The sequence below is a fragment of the Artibeus jamaicensis genome, unplaced genomic scaffold, assembly GCF_021234435.1.
Source record: "Artibeus jamaicensis isolate MK-2021 breed Jamaican fruit bat unplaced genomic scaffold, CSHL_Jam_final scaffold_3222, whole genome shotgun sequence".
In the NCBI taxonomy this organism is placed as follows: domain Eukaryota; kingdom Metazoa; phylum Chordata; class Mammalia; order Chiroptera; family Phyllostomidae; genus Artibeus; species Artibeus jamaicensis.
In genome coordinates, this window is record NW_026522038.1 from 73,687 (window position 1) to 89,634 (window position 15,948).

Sequence of the window (15,948 nt, forward strand, 5' to 3'; positions counted from 1 at the left end):
GAAAGTAACTTGACTTTGGATGGTGAACACAGTACAATATATAAATGATGTGTCATTGAGTTATATACACTTGAAACCTACATACATTTATTAACCAATGTCACCCCAATAAACTTAATAATTTTTTTAAAAGGGAAAAAAGGAAAGAATATAGTATACAATTAAATGCTAATTTTCTTATTAAAGTTGACATGGATGTGTTCAGATAATTGATAACCACATTCTTAGTCTCATAGAATGTTGTCAAATTTTTTATTATATATTTTATTTTCACAACTGGAATTCCAAGTCAGAAGTATATCATGGCCTAGAAGAAGTTCAGATTGACAGCTGTGGATTAGAATAAAAACATCAGTGATGCAAAAATAACACATGGGTGAAGAGAAAAATAGGGCAACTTTATTTTATCCTTATTTTTCAGGTAAAATCCAAAATAATACCCATTTTTGAGGATACATGTAATAATAATTCCAACATTAAAATATCTATACATTCTGATTATATGTTTCCCATTTCTTTAAAGCTCTGAGAATTTTAATATGTTACTGATATATCTATCTAATATGTCACCTGCCCAGTCTCAGGCCTGGAATGAGATTACTTAGTCTGAATTTTAAATGACAGCTTCTCACCGACTAAAATTGCCAATTATATACTTTGCCGGGGCTATGCTGTTATGTGCAGGACCTCTTATGGCTTTGTAATGTGAAGTTTCCAGAGGAAAGTGGCAGGGATACTGTGTAGTTTTCTCCAGATCCAAACTCTGATCATCTATTCGGCTTATGGTTCATTTTTCTTTGAAAAAAATGACCGGGTTTTGGAGGAAGCCCAATCATTTTATGAGCCAAAATATTAGTGAGCTTTTAAAAGTTATAATACTTGTAGCTTCTAACTAAACTCGTGCACTGGTAAACCTGATTTCTCTGGGAAATGTGTATAAGTATCAATCTTTAGATAATGTTCCCCCAGCTCGGACGGACAGTATTCTAAGAACTCTAGTTTATGGGGGTGGGTGGGGAGAGAGAGAGACAACAGAGTGAGGAAAGGAAGAAGAGAGAAATACACAACCCAGAAAACTACAAAGAAAAACATTTAAAAAATCTTTTAAGACTTCCATGAATCCTGTTCTTAATATTGTTTCTCCTGTATCTGGAATTAACCAAGGTCAGACTTTCTTAAATACCCTTCATGATCAGCTCAGCATGGATTGCTCCACCTGGTTTGAAGTGTTATATAATTTCTGAGCACAGATTTAACTATTTTTTACTCTGGAGTCAGGCTTCAATGAATTTTTCATTTAATTTTTCTTTAGAAGACCATCAAGACCTTTGCTATTGTAACATGAGGGAGACTGTATTGGAGACTGGTTGTCGATAGCATTATTTTCCAATTTCATTTTCAAAATGCAGCCTCATAATATATTCAAGCATTTCAGATTCAGTCAAATGGATTCTTCTTTGTAGTAGTGAGGAAATGATTAATTTACTCTCATGGAAATCATGCAAATTTTTATGGGAGTGGTGGCCCCAGAGGATGAAAGTTTGCAAATTAAAGAATTTACTAGACCAATTGTGGGTGTGGAGAGTGTACTAATTTGCCAACCCTGCCCTTTCGAATTAATCCTTTATTCGTCCCCACTTAGTTTTCCAGAGGGCAGCTCTGCACTGTGTTCACCCACTCAGTTTCAACTGAGTACTAAAAAGAGATTGGAGGGTAGAAGAAGAAAGAGGTTTGAGGATGTCTTGTTTCATTTTTGTTTTTTAAATCATTTTTATTGTTGTTCAAAAGCCATTGTCTCCATTTGCCCACAGCCACTTTCCCTGACCCCACTCACCCCCATTTCCCACCCTCAATCCTAACCTTCTTTGGCTTTGTCCGTGGGTCCACTATACATGTTCCTTGAAGACCCTTTCTTACTTGCTCCTTTCTGACTTCGGAGGCTCACTCTGGCAGCACCTGCGTGCTTTCACGAGTACAGAACCTGCCAGCCATCCCCTTTGCCAGACTCCAGCCTTAACTGCATCCCAGCAACACGCTTTCTCCCCTTGACCCTTCAGGACTAGAGATAGCTTTTCTCCACCATTGCTAATCTCTTCCTGCTTCGGTAGTTCCTATTGGTTTTCTCAGTACTGCCCAAAGCTCTGTAAATTGTCCTTCACGGATGTCTCTTCATTTGAATCACTTGATTTGAATTCGTTTATTTGTTTTCTACTGGGGCCTTGACTGCTGATAATAAAAATAATATTAATATTCATGTGTAGGAGTTATAGAGTGCTTACCACATATTGTACATTATGATAAATGTTTTAGATATGCTATTTAACTGAATTTTTAAAGAATGCTTATGGGATGTATATTATCACTATTTTTTGATTAGTGATGAGACTAAACTGAGGTTAGGAAAGGGCATCGTTGACCAAGTTTTCCCCAGCCGGTGAGGAAGCATCGAGACTACACCTCGTCAGTCCTGCTGTGTGAGGCTTGAGACCGCGCTTGAGGTTTAGCAGCAGCAAATCTAAATCTTCACACCAGAACTGATTTGTAACCAGATACATAAGAAAAACACAAGTGGTATTCAGTTTAATTCACTAATGTTTGTTGAGTCATTCCTATATGAGAATGTAGAAATAAAAATGCAGGTAGATTTATAGCTTGATAGGACATCAGACACCATAAACACAAAGTAAATAGTAGTCTACATACAAAAATATGAGTCTTTAAAAGCTACAGGGAAAGAATACTGGAGCAGAATGGTGGCTCCCTGGTGGCTCTTTAGGATTTCATGTCCCATTGAAATATGTAAACTCACCGTGAATTCGGGGCTCCAAGTCCAAGCAGACTCACCCTGTGCATTGTGTCGCACACCCTTGTTGAAAGCAACAGCAGGTCATTACCTTCGCTGACAAAACATGTATTTCTTCTCTCTTCTGTCCACTCATTTATTTACTGACTAAAGTTTACTGGGGATTAGAATGTTAGAATGTATAGAATTCCACGGGCCACACTCCCAATTATATTTAGATATAATAAGTGACGAAATAGGAGATAACAGTACATTTTTCTTCTGAATCCATTTTTATCTCTACTGATGTTAAAATACAAACAGTTTAGTAGACTGCATGTACCTCACTTTGTGTAATATAAAACTTGTGAACTATAGGACATCATCATTAACCTGTAACAATGCTCCCTCTCTCTCTAAAATCAGGGAATATATCCTCTGGTAAGGATTTTTTAAAAAAGACATACTGAGATGTTACTTAAAAATTAGTCAGTTTTGAAGAAGCCTGTTTTTCATCCGCCATTATTCTCCCACTCTTATCTTGAGGCAAACGACTAAATAAATACTAAATAAAAATCCTCTACTCTGCTAACACAGTTACTTCACAAATATTCTACCAAGAAGAGTTTTATTTTAAGGTGAATATGTAAATAGACAAGTGATAAATAGTATTTATTTCAGCTTCATCTGATTTTCTAAATTTAGAACTCTAATTTCTTCTACGCTTCGGGCCACAAAAATGAGTACTTCCCGTCATGAATAGTGTATTCTTTTGCCTTGGACTGGGCATCTAAAAATATCTGTTCCTTATAATGTCAGTTATCAACAGACATAATGAAAGGTGTTTAAAGGGTTACTGGCAGAAATAAAGCGAATGCATGTATAAACCTCACACAGCACTATCTAAACATTTCTCTGAATCTCATCTCACTGAAGTAACATTTCAAGAAACTCTCTGGTGATTTCCGAGATGGTGCAGGAGATTTGGGGTGGGGTGGGAGTTCTTTATTCTCTATATATCAATATAAAATTCTCTCTTTTGAACTTTTCTTCTTTAAAAAAGTGTAACATCAGTGCATTTCCATTGAGGATAAAAAGAACTTTAAAATTTTCAGTGTGACTTGCTTTGTACTTTACATTCTAACATAAGCCAGCAAAAAGAAATATAAGACTTATTTATATTAATGAGTATGAAACTTTTGATTAAACATATAACTCATTAAAATTTTTAACATCAGCAGTTGCTGTACATTAACATTGCTTACAAATAATTTATAATTACATAGTTATTAGGGCTGGTAAAGAGAGGAAAAAGAAATTTGAAACTAAAAATTTAGGAATAACTGAAACTTAAAAATTAGTCAGATATATTCATAAAACTGCATAAAACGAATCAATATGAGATGTGATTTAGTTTATGATATTTTACAGTCATAAAGTCAGTTATTGTCCCCTACAAAACACATAACTAACTGAGTTATACAAATATGTAACTCATCCTGTAACTCCTACATAGAAAACATTTGTCAAGTCTCTACACATTACTCAATAAAATCACCACACATTTTCTGTTGTCATGTTTTTAACATTTTTACTTTGTAGTATTTCCTTACCTTGTTTTTTTGTATTGATCTTTTTAAATTTAGTATAATATGCCTTATTTTATTTATCTGCTAAATTAGCCTGCAGGTGCTTGAAACTGGTAGATTTATGTAGAGATTTTATTAGATTTAGTATTAATTTGGGGGAGCAATACATTTCTAACAGTGGGTAAGTAGACTTGTAATAACATGGGTTCATGAATTGTGTACCCCTAGTTATCACCCTTAAAAATTAAGTTTTTTCTTTTTCTTCCATTATAAAGTTTCCCATCAGCATTTTACGCCAATAATTTCAGCATCATAGATTTTTAACAGTTCTTTAATTAGATATTACAAATTGAGATTTCAATTTTAATGTTTTTCTCTCTATGCATTAGCTGTAGTTTTAAAAAATATTTTGTCAATTATTGCAAGCTTTTAATACAGTTTATAAAGAAAACAATGATAGATATTTATCTTATTCACCAATTTTATTTACTTATTGTTTTTTTAATTTTTATTTTATTGATTATGCCATTACAGTTGTTCTATTCCCTCCTTCATTCCCCTCCACCCTGCACCCCCCCACCCCCACCATTCCCCCCCTTTAGTTTATGACCATGTGTCTCAGGTTCTTTAGATTCTATATTTCCCATACTATTCTTGCCCTCCCCCTATCTATTTTCTACCCACTATCTATGCTACTTATCTTCTGTACCTTCTCCCCCCTTCTCCATCTCCCACTCCCCTGTTGCTAACCCTCCATGAGATCTTCATTTCTTTGTTTTTGCTCCTGATCTAGCTGTCCTTTCAGTTTGCTTTTGTTTTAGGTGTGGTTGTTAACAACTTCAAGTTTGCTGCCTTTTCACTGTTCATATTTTTTATCTTCTTTTTCTTAGATAAGTCCCTTTAACATTTCATATAATAAGGGCTTGGTGATGATGAACTCCTTGAATTTGATCTTATCTGAGAAGCACTCTAACTGTCCTTCCATTTTAAATGAAAGCTTTGCTGGATAGAGCAATCTTGGTTGTAGGTCTTTGGATTTCATGACTTGGAATACTTCTTTCCAGCCCCTTCTTGCCTGTAAGGTCTCTTTTGAGAAATCCGCTCACAGTCTGATGGGAACTCCTTTGTAGGTGACTGTCCCCTTATTTCTTGCTGCTTCTAGGATTTTCTCCTTCATTTTATTCTTGGCTAATGTAATGATAATGTGCCTTGGTGTGTTTCTTCTTGGGTTCAACTTCTTTGGGACTCTCTGAGCTTCCTGGATTTCCTGGAAGTTTATTTCCTTTGCCAGATTGGAGAAATTCTCCCTTATTATTTGTTCAAATAAGTTTTCCACTCGTGGCTGTGCCTTTCCCCCTTCTGGTACCCCTATAATTCAGATGTTGGAACGTTTAAAGATGTCCTGGAGGATCCTAAGCCTCTCCTCATTTTTTTGAATTCTTGTTTTTCATATTTTCCTGTTTGGTCATTTTTTCCTTCCTTCTGGTTCACTCCCTTGATTTGAGACCTAGTTTCCTTTTCATCACTATTGGTTTCCTGTGCAATTCCCTTCATTTCAAATAGTTTAGCCTTCATATGTTCCTCTAATTTGTGACTAAAATCAACCAGTTCGGTGAGCATCCTGATCACCAGCGTTTTGAACTGTGCATCTGAAAGTTTTGCTATTTCTTTGTGGCTTAGAGTTATGGGCTCTGGGGCTTTGAGATCTTCTTGAGCAATTTTTGGTCTGTTCACCCCCTTAAGTATGAGGGGCGGAGCCTTAGGTATTCACCAGGGCGGAGTCACCCAGGTCGCTGGGTTGTGATGCTGTACGTGGGGGGGGGGGTCAGAGTGGAGAAATTGGGTCCCTCTCTCCTGCTTCCCGCAGCTGGGGCCTGCTTGGTCCCGTCTCACTGCCCACTCCCTCCCAGGCCTATCTGCACAGGAATGCACCACTACAGTCAACCCGTCACCCTGTGCCCTCGTTGGGTCCACCAGTTGCTCACTGGGTTGCTCACTTGTCTACCCATTGCAACCCCACGCCTGGGATCCGGGCACCTGAGTCCCTCTGACCGAGTTTTCCTGTGCAACCCTGCTCTGCCAGCTGCTGGCTTCACCTCTCTTACTGGATAGGCTGAAGAATTCGTTGTTATCAGACTTCCGAAAAGTTCAATTTTCTGTGTTCTGGCTGTGTTTTCTGTTTCTAGTATTTTGTTATCTCTAAACTTGGTTGGGCGAGAAAGCATGGCATCACCACTTATGCCTCCATCTTGGCAGAAGTCTTATTCACCAATTTTAGAATGATGTTTGGAGTTCTGGAAAACTTCGATGCTGATCAGTGAGATGATTTTTGTTATTATGTCTTTTTCATATTTGATATGGTACAGTCACTTGTAGGTGCTCTTTTTTAGAATGCTTACATTGTCCTACCAATGAAACAGCCAATGAAAGCTGATTCAAGCTGGCACTTTAGCATGACCACATTAATCCCCTTACTTTGGGAATAACAAAATATCTTAGGTTCATCTTGTACATATACTACCCAGACCTGAAACCAAGGATTTCTCCAAGGGTCCTGCTATTGTACTGAGAAATAGCTATTAGAGATTAAATTTTAAGCACTAAGGCTGCCCACTACTACTTGGGTTTGAGGGTGTGCAAAGTTGAAAATACACACTTTTTCTAGACAACATATTTATGAATGCATGATATTTCATTTAAGTAAATGGCATTTCAATATTTAATTTGAATATTTCTTATTTTGAATCTCCCCTTCACATATCTTGGGATTAATTGTATATATTTTTGCATTAAGTAAATATTTAGGTCTTTTTCCTTCTTTTTCTTGCAGATTGTTAATATTATTCCTATATGTTAGGCCTATGTGATACTACTTCTCTCTAATCAGTCCTTTTTGAATTTTTTACAATGTATAACTTTTCTGCCAATTTATTTATGGTATTTATAGCATGTAAATATTGCTTTTTATGTAAAATAATCAATATAATTTTTTATTCTGATAATGATAGACTACAACGTTAACTGAAATATCTACCTGAGAAAAGCTAGTACAATTTTCAAAAGTATATGAAACATCTACTCTCAAGTATCACGGAAGTAAAGAGATAGGGAAGAAATGGAAGGTCAGGATTCACTTAAAAAAGGAGTCAACCTACAAGGGTGATCTTGGCATCAAGCACAGTTTCTCTGAAAAACTCTTCTGCCAATTCCTGAAGGATAGCTAAGTGGCTAGAAGATAAGCTTTACATACTGTAGAGTATCAACAGCAACACTGGAGTCCAGGGCTGCCTGGAGTTAGCTAAAGTGTGAAGGTCAAGGGCCCAGTCCTTTACAAGACCACACTCACTTCAGACACCAACTGAAGCTTCAGAAGGTCCAAAACTACTCTCAGTTTTGATGATTATCTAGAGTGACTCACAGTACTCACCAAAACCCTTTTCCTTATGATACAGTTTAAAATCAGCCAAGGGAAGAGATGCACAGGGCAGAGGCTGGAAGTGGTTCAAACAGGAAGCTCTCATTGTCCTCTCACATGGAGTTTGGACATGTTACACTGCAGGCAATCGATACAGATGGAGTGTTGCAAACAGGGAAGCTCACCTTTGTTTCAGTGTTTAGACTTCTTATTGGGGCTCTATTACATAGGCATGGTTAATTGATTAATTGCTGACATAACTGAACTCAGTGTCTGGGTTAATTAATACCACCTGACCTGAGAGAGCTTCTCTACCTTGAATCACATGGTTGGTCTTTCTGGGCTGGCTAGCTTCATGGTAAGACTCTTGGGTATGGCCAGCTCCACCCTGACATTCTGTGTGGCCAGCCACTGCCTAAACAAAGACACCCCTCTGCTGTATAATACAGATGTCTCCCAGAAGCTGATACTAAGATCTGGGTTCTTTTGGGGCAAAGTAAAATTCTTTATTACAGAAGGGTTCAATGAGGAAAGGAACCTTGTCAAAACTCCTGCATTGTGAGATGAGAGCATGAAGTCTACACTCTGGAATAAGAATGAATGGAATTGGAAGAGTCCTTCTAGGAATTCAGGTCCTACTATAAATCGTGTCAATTCTGATGATGGATTAATTGATCTATAATTGCCAGTACTCTTAGCCACTTACCAGAATGAAACTCAAAAATCCCATGAAGGAATACAACTGCCTGAGACTCAAACTGTTCCTACACTTTAAAATATTTAATGGAAGATGTCTGAGCAAAATGTGTCAGGCATACAAGACTAAAGGTAATATGATAAAAATTTAAAACAAATAAATGAAACACACAGTAGGAACAGATCCACAGTGTACTTAGATTTTTAATACAGATAAAGTCAAAGACTAAAATTAATATACTGTATATAGTGAGTAAAATATAATATAACATTGAGAAGTTTTTCAGAGAACTGGAAACATAAAAATAATCAATGAAAAATTTAACTATATACACAGATAAAATTTTTTAAATTCAAATACAAAATTTAGTGGAAGGGTTTACAGAAGGTAAATACAAATGAAGAAAGAAACTAAAAAAGGGCAGATGAAAATAGCCAGAATGATGCATTTGGAGACAAAGATATATAAAATGTACGTGCAAAAAATATTAGGGATGTCATAGTGACATGGCTGCAGGTTAGAGCTTGGAGCTTTGCTATAAGGGCTGCCATACTTTTCTAATATTCCTTTGTTACATGCATGGAAGACATAATACATGGGGAAATATGTAAACCTTTAGTGGTAACCAGTGTTGCCCGATGATTGTGGATATAAGGATTCTTCCTCAAACTCTAGAAAATGATTTCTCAATCATAATTGAAAGTGTATTGACCACAACTTTCAGAATATCCAACTTTATGATCCTAGAAATTTTGTGTAACAAATAATTAGAAAATGCAAGAACAGATACAAAGTATTTCAGGCACTATCCATACATGATGTGCATCCTTATTTTTCCCTCAAAATTTTGGACAAAAAGTGCACATTATACACGGCAAAGTATGGTAAATGAAACTGCATTAAAAACCCACTTCCAAGTGTAAAGAGGGCACTGGTCGTCTGTGACATGCAATGGCAAACTAGTTAATTAACGATTACGTGGATGCCTAACATCAAATGACTATAGAAGGAAAGCTGTTAGGCCAAGCAGTGCTGGTTTAGAACATTTTTGTGTGTGAAAATAAAGACTATAATCGAGTTTGTTGGTTACATGAAAGTGCACTGAAGAACTTGAAGAGAGAAACTCAGGGGTTTATTTTTGTACAATAAATTGTAAATAAGGAAGCAGAGTTTTAGGATGTTGTCCTATATAAAGACCTTTAGCTCTTGTAGACGCAGGACCAAGATTACTGAAAGCCAAATCTCAAATTTAATCACAAGACTGGCTGTATTATAGCACATAGTAAATTTATAAAATCACAGAATTGCATATGTTAAACATAGAGCATGAATTGGGGAGGATTCTACCTTTTAAATGGGAAGGCACATGAGGAAGATTGCAATACCACTGGAGACCTTTACATTCTACATTTTTCTGAATCTTTTATATCACCAAAGAAACCCTTACTCTCCTTTCCAGGAAGATTGTCTCTTTTTCCTAAAGAACCTATAATGTTCATCCCTTGAGGGACAGAGGAATACTGATCTTACTTTTGATATACTCCCAACAATTATCAATGCTTCTAGCTCTATACCCAGGCTCAAGCCCTGATAAAACTCAAGAGATAGAACACAGATTAAAATCATTATGAGATTTACTACTCCAGATTTGGGAATATGTGCAAAAGCTACTGGGGCAGAATGGAAAGAATATAATGTTGGATCAGCTGAATTTGTTGATACGCTTGCATTAAGCGTGGATTCTGAAATCAACAGATTGGCTACTGTAACTGGGAAAACTCTTACCAGTTTTCTTGGTAGATCAGTTGAAACTTAGACTCAACTATGGCCTATACTGAAGTTGAAATGCCATAATTTCCTTGGTGGGCTGTAGAGGATAGTATCCAAAGGTTAAAGGAGATCGGAGTTCTAGAAAGGATTTATCCTGAAAGACTCACTCACTCACTCACTCAATTCCTTATTTCTTTGGAATGGCCAGAGGTTTTTTTCCTTCATAAAGCTGAAATATATCCAGGAGGAGATTCCAGCATCCTTGATAATCTGTGTGTTGGCTGTTCTCTCAAGGTGAGTATTGGCAGTGGGAACTACTACTATTGAATTGGCATCACTGATTGAATAGGGGTGATATAACCTTGGGTGGCAGGTCCAAGCTGTGGTATTTAATTTCCAGAGGCAATTCGAATATAGTTACTGTAAATGTTACTATCATGGTTACTAAATAGAACCAAAGCTGTTGTCAGAATGCCTTGAAGCTCAAAGATCAATGGTCATGTCTAAATGTTCATGCTGTACTCATCACTGAAATAGATGAGCAGCCTACTAAAGTCTTACTTAAAATGCATAAATGGAGAAGCTCTAGGTCTGGTAAGCAGAGCATTGACTTAAATCACCACGTTAGATGTTTGCAACTTCTCCACTCATTCTCAGACCTGAGCCCTTTCATAAAATTAGAGTATCTTGCACAAAGGAGAGATCGAATTCCTTGTGGAAGGAACTTTCTATATGTTTAAAAATGCATGTTGTAAATCTCCCTTATAGCCTTTCCCAAAGGGATCTGAAGCATTTACCACGGTAACTGTTCATCGGAGATGTAGATATAAAAAGCATTTGGGGTTTTATTTGACACTCTCTCTGAGCTGCTACTACTGTTCGGAGACCCAAACCACCGATGTGATCCACCAGTCTGGGTAAGGGCTTATAGGTAGTTAATAAGGTTCTGATTAAGGTCAATCTCACAGTGGCTCAGTGTTTCCTGAATTAGCCCTCTGGTTATTTCATCAGTTCTAGAAATCATATTGGAATAGACATTTTCAGCAACTGACAGAATCCCAGAATTTGCCATTTCTTCTTTCATCAAAATTCTTCCTCCTGGAATCATTTTATTTCTTCCTAAAGGAGTTTGGAGACCATTATGTTAGAAAAGGCAACGTGGAAACCAATAGAACTATCTCCAGCTACCAAATGGATGTTGTCTCCTGGAAGTTTTGCATGGGTTAGTGCAAACATCAAAGATCTAAAAAATGTGCAGTACAGTGAATTATGCATGCCATGTCCCCATTCAGCTCACCTATTTGGCCTGCACAGCAGATAAGTGGGTATTGCAGAATGACAGTGGATTATTGTAAACTTAATAGGGGGGTCATTTTAATTGTAGCAACCATTTCAGATATGATTTTGATACTGGAGCAAATAGGCATGTTCTCCTGCACCTAGAATAAATCAACAGATGTAACAAAGAATACTTTTTTCTATATAAGCTCTCTCTTCATTGAGAACTGTTTGTTTCCTCCTGGCAGGGCCAGAAATACACTTGCATTGTCTTGTTGTACAGCAATATCAATTTCTTAGCTCATTATCATAATATTGTTCATAGAATCTTTGATGGCCTCTTCCTTCCAGAACATCACTAAGCCATTCAGTTAATGGTATCATTATCATTGGACATAGTGATAAGGAAGGAGCAGCTTTTCTAGACACATTGGTAATTAATTACATGTGTACTGATGAATGGCGATAAATACCAAAGAAATTCAGTAGTTTGCCACTTCAGTAAAATTATGAACTGCAGTTCCTGGAACATGTCAAGATAGACCATTTAGGGTGAAGAAAAAGTTGATATGCCTAGAAATTGACTTATGCTATGAAATTTATTGATTTGTATGATCAGCATCACCTTTAAGCAATAGTATGATAGAACAGTGAAAAAGCCTTCAGGAGACTCATACACAGGGCCCAAGGGGCGTATCAGAATCTGGGGCTGCAGTGATGTCCTCCAGGATGTGGTATATGTTGGAAATCACTGACAAATCTTTCACGCTTTTTCTCTCATAGCAAACATTCATAACTCAGGAAACAAGGGCTCAAATTGGAGCTAATTCTCACTTTCCACTTTTATTTCTACTAAATGAACCATTAGTGAAAGCTTTGCTTTCTGTCCTCATGCCTTCGGGCTCTGCTGCCTGATCAGCTTAGCTCCCAAGGGGGGAGGACTCTGGTCAGTCACGCTCTCCTAGGTGGAAGCGCGACTTTGCTTCACCTTTCTTTGCAGGGTAAGTATGGGTGAGAGATGTGTACATGTATCTCTAGTTGCCAAAAGGTAAATTGGGTTGCTTTCTTATTTTGTCAGTTTAGTTCAACTAAGCAGCATTGCCTTGAATGCCTTTTCCTGTGTGGTTTTAGTTTGCGTTAACTGTTTAGCTAAACTATTCCATAATATTGCTGCTTTGGCGTCCATTTTGTGTGGCCAAGGGGCCTGCAGAGAATTTGGTAGTTGCCACCACCCCAACCTTTCAACACCCCAATCCTTCAATAATACCACATGCCCAGAAAAGAGGCAGCCAAGTCACTGGTAGGTATGATATGGCTCCTGAAGTCCTGATATAACTACCCACTGCCACTGTGATAAGAACTCTTCCCTGTCATCCAGGGTTTCCCTCTTGTGTGCTCCTTAGATAAAAATCTCCAGAAGGCTTACAAATTGTCACCTAAGTTTACCCAGCCTTAGCCTGTGAATCCCAAAGCACTCCACCTCGCCTCCCCCCCTCTGTCTGCAGTCTGGTTAGCTGTCTCTGCGTGACCTCTCACGGCTTTCTGTGAGCCTCCTCCAGGACCTGTGAACAATAAGCCTCTCCACTGCTACTTCCTCATGTCTGCTGTTGAATCCCGGCTTGTCGTGGACACCTAGGGCTCCACCTAACAATTGTTAATTTAACAAAGTGACCACAGCTGGGTTGCAAGAGAAATTCCCATGAGATTTGGAAGGTTGCTCCAGTCTGGAAGTCAGAGTTTGACACCAGGCAGTGGTGCAGCTTTTGCGTGTAGTTGGTAGTGTCTCTGAGTATAGCCTGCAGTCTTCTGAACTACCAAAAATCTCCTCAGGCTTGTTTTGGGGTGATTGTGCACTTTGGTAGCACAGGATATTGACTAAAAACTTGAATTAAGAAATTTTTTAGCCAGAAGCACTGATAGGCTTATGGTGGCACTTTTCCTCATATGTCACTCAAAATATATAATAATAATAATAATCTGTGAAATAAGCACAATAAACAGCTCTATTCTAATTATTTCTAAGTAATTATTTTAATAATGAGAAATAAATAAAATACCAAACTCTTTCAAATTATCTTTATCATGTCTCTCTTCTTTTGATGTTCTTGTCTTTCTACTACACTAAGAAATGGTTAGTCTACCTACTGAAAATTGTAGTAGACTAATTGCAAAAATAGCTCTAATTTTTCTCATCTATATAACTACCAAAATATGACACTCAGCTCCTTTCATAGAGATGCAGTCTGTCTTAATCTCATCTCTTTGATCTGGGCTAGGCTGCTACCAAGTTTTGGAGAACAGGGCGCAGTCGAATGGCATGGTGTCACTCCTGAGCTTGGGACTCAATTGTCCTTGTGTTGCACTGTCTCTCAGTGGTCTGAGCAAGCGTCAGCGAGTTTGATAGGAGGTGAAGATCATGTTGAAGAGAGGCCATTTGCCCCAGCTGAGGCTTTCTAAATTTGTCTACCACTAGTAGACATCAAAACATGTGAAAGAACCCAACTAATATCATTAGGACTGCCTACCTGACACACATCCGTCCAGGGATATAAGCATAAGCCCAGCTGAGAAGAAGAACCATATAATACACAGACTCATGAGTGATAAAAATGCTGTTGACTTGTAGGCCACTGAATATTGAGGTGCTTTTTTATATTCCAATATCTAACTGATAGAGAAACTGGACACTGTGAAACAGGGATGTATACAGAGGAGAGTAATTTACTTTTTAACAAGTCTTAAAATCAAGCTGTATGGCAGCAGATGAAAAGGACTAGGGTATTTATCATGAAGTGGAGAATTGTAGGATTTTAACATAAGCAGCTTCCACAAAATAATTAATGAGACATTTATAAAAAGGGGTTATATTATACAACATAAATTTGGAACACAAAAATGGTAAACACTGACAGATATTAGATGATGTGGCATAATATAATAGAGATTAATATAAATCGTGGGTCTAGCTCAAATTTATCTGGTGTGGATAGTACCTTACATACAGAATAGATGACCTTTTTACAGGTGTGTTTCAAAAGGCAATTTCCTCTTTGGCTTGGAGTTTTGAGTAGGTGACATATACAATTACTTTTAACTTCAAAACTGTGTGGTAAGATTTTATATCAATTTTCTTTCATTAAATATACTTTCCATAAGTATTAGTATTCAAAAATTTACATTGTTCAAATGACAATAATATAATTGTTTGGTTTTCTATCCATTTTTATTTGAGTTGATGATACTGTATCCATAAATGCTAGCTACCACCTTATAATTAACAGACCCATTTATAAAGATATGTTTTGCATACTGAAGAATTCACTTCAGAAGGAACTGCTTAGTAACAACCAATTTTGAAACATAGACCAAAAATGCATTTATAGGTAACAAAAGATATATGCTTCTATTCCTATATTCAATAAATATTTATTGATTTCCTATTATTTGCTAGACACTGATGTGAGAACTGGGGATATGTTAGTAAACAAGTGAAGGCATTGCCCTCAGGAAGCCTAGAAGACAAAGAAAACAGTACATGAATATAAATTCAATATAGTTTGAGGCTGTGAACTTACTAAGAAAAATAAAGCAGGGTAAAAAGACACAGTTGACGAGGAGTCAATCTTTTCCATGAGTGGTAGAGAAGTTCTCTCTGGGAAGGTAATGTCTGAGCACAGGTCTGACTGGAGCCAGGAGAACAGTTGACCAGAGATGGAAAACCTCTCAGGGAAGGAGCTCTGCGATGTGCTGGAATGAGGTGAGGAAAAGAAGAGTGGTAGGAAAAAATCAAACTAGTGGACCATGACCAGGTCACACGAGGCTTTATAGGTTATGGTTAGAACTCTGTATTTTATTTGGAATAGGATGTAAAGGCATAGGAAGTTTGAGACTAGGTGCTTGGCATGATATGTACTCTATTTCATAGGGTTCACTCTCTCTTTTGTGGGAAAAATACCTGTATTTTCTATGTAAAACGGTCACTTTTTTGCCCCAATTTTTAAAAATGTTCCAACATGTAATGTCATTATATTTATTTATTTAATTATTTTTTTTAACGATTTCATTCATTTGTCTTTAGAGAGGAAGGGAAGGAGAGAGGCAGAGAAATATCAATGTATGATTGCCTCTTGTATGTCCCTTGCTGGGAACTGGCCTGCAACCCAGGCATGTGCCCTGACTGGGAATCGAATCGTAATCCCTTAGTTCACAGGCCAGTGCTCAATCCACTGGCTGCCTACACCAGCCAGAGTGCCTTGCCCAAATTTTTCAGGGAAAAATAAAGCTGTGCATTATACCTGGGATGATGCTAATTCCTTATCTATATAAATGTTTTTAATTCTTTTATTTATGCTTATGCATTAGAAGTGTAACTCTATATCCTTCGTGATGGCATGAATAAAACTGGAGAGTGTTACGC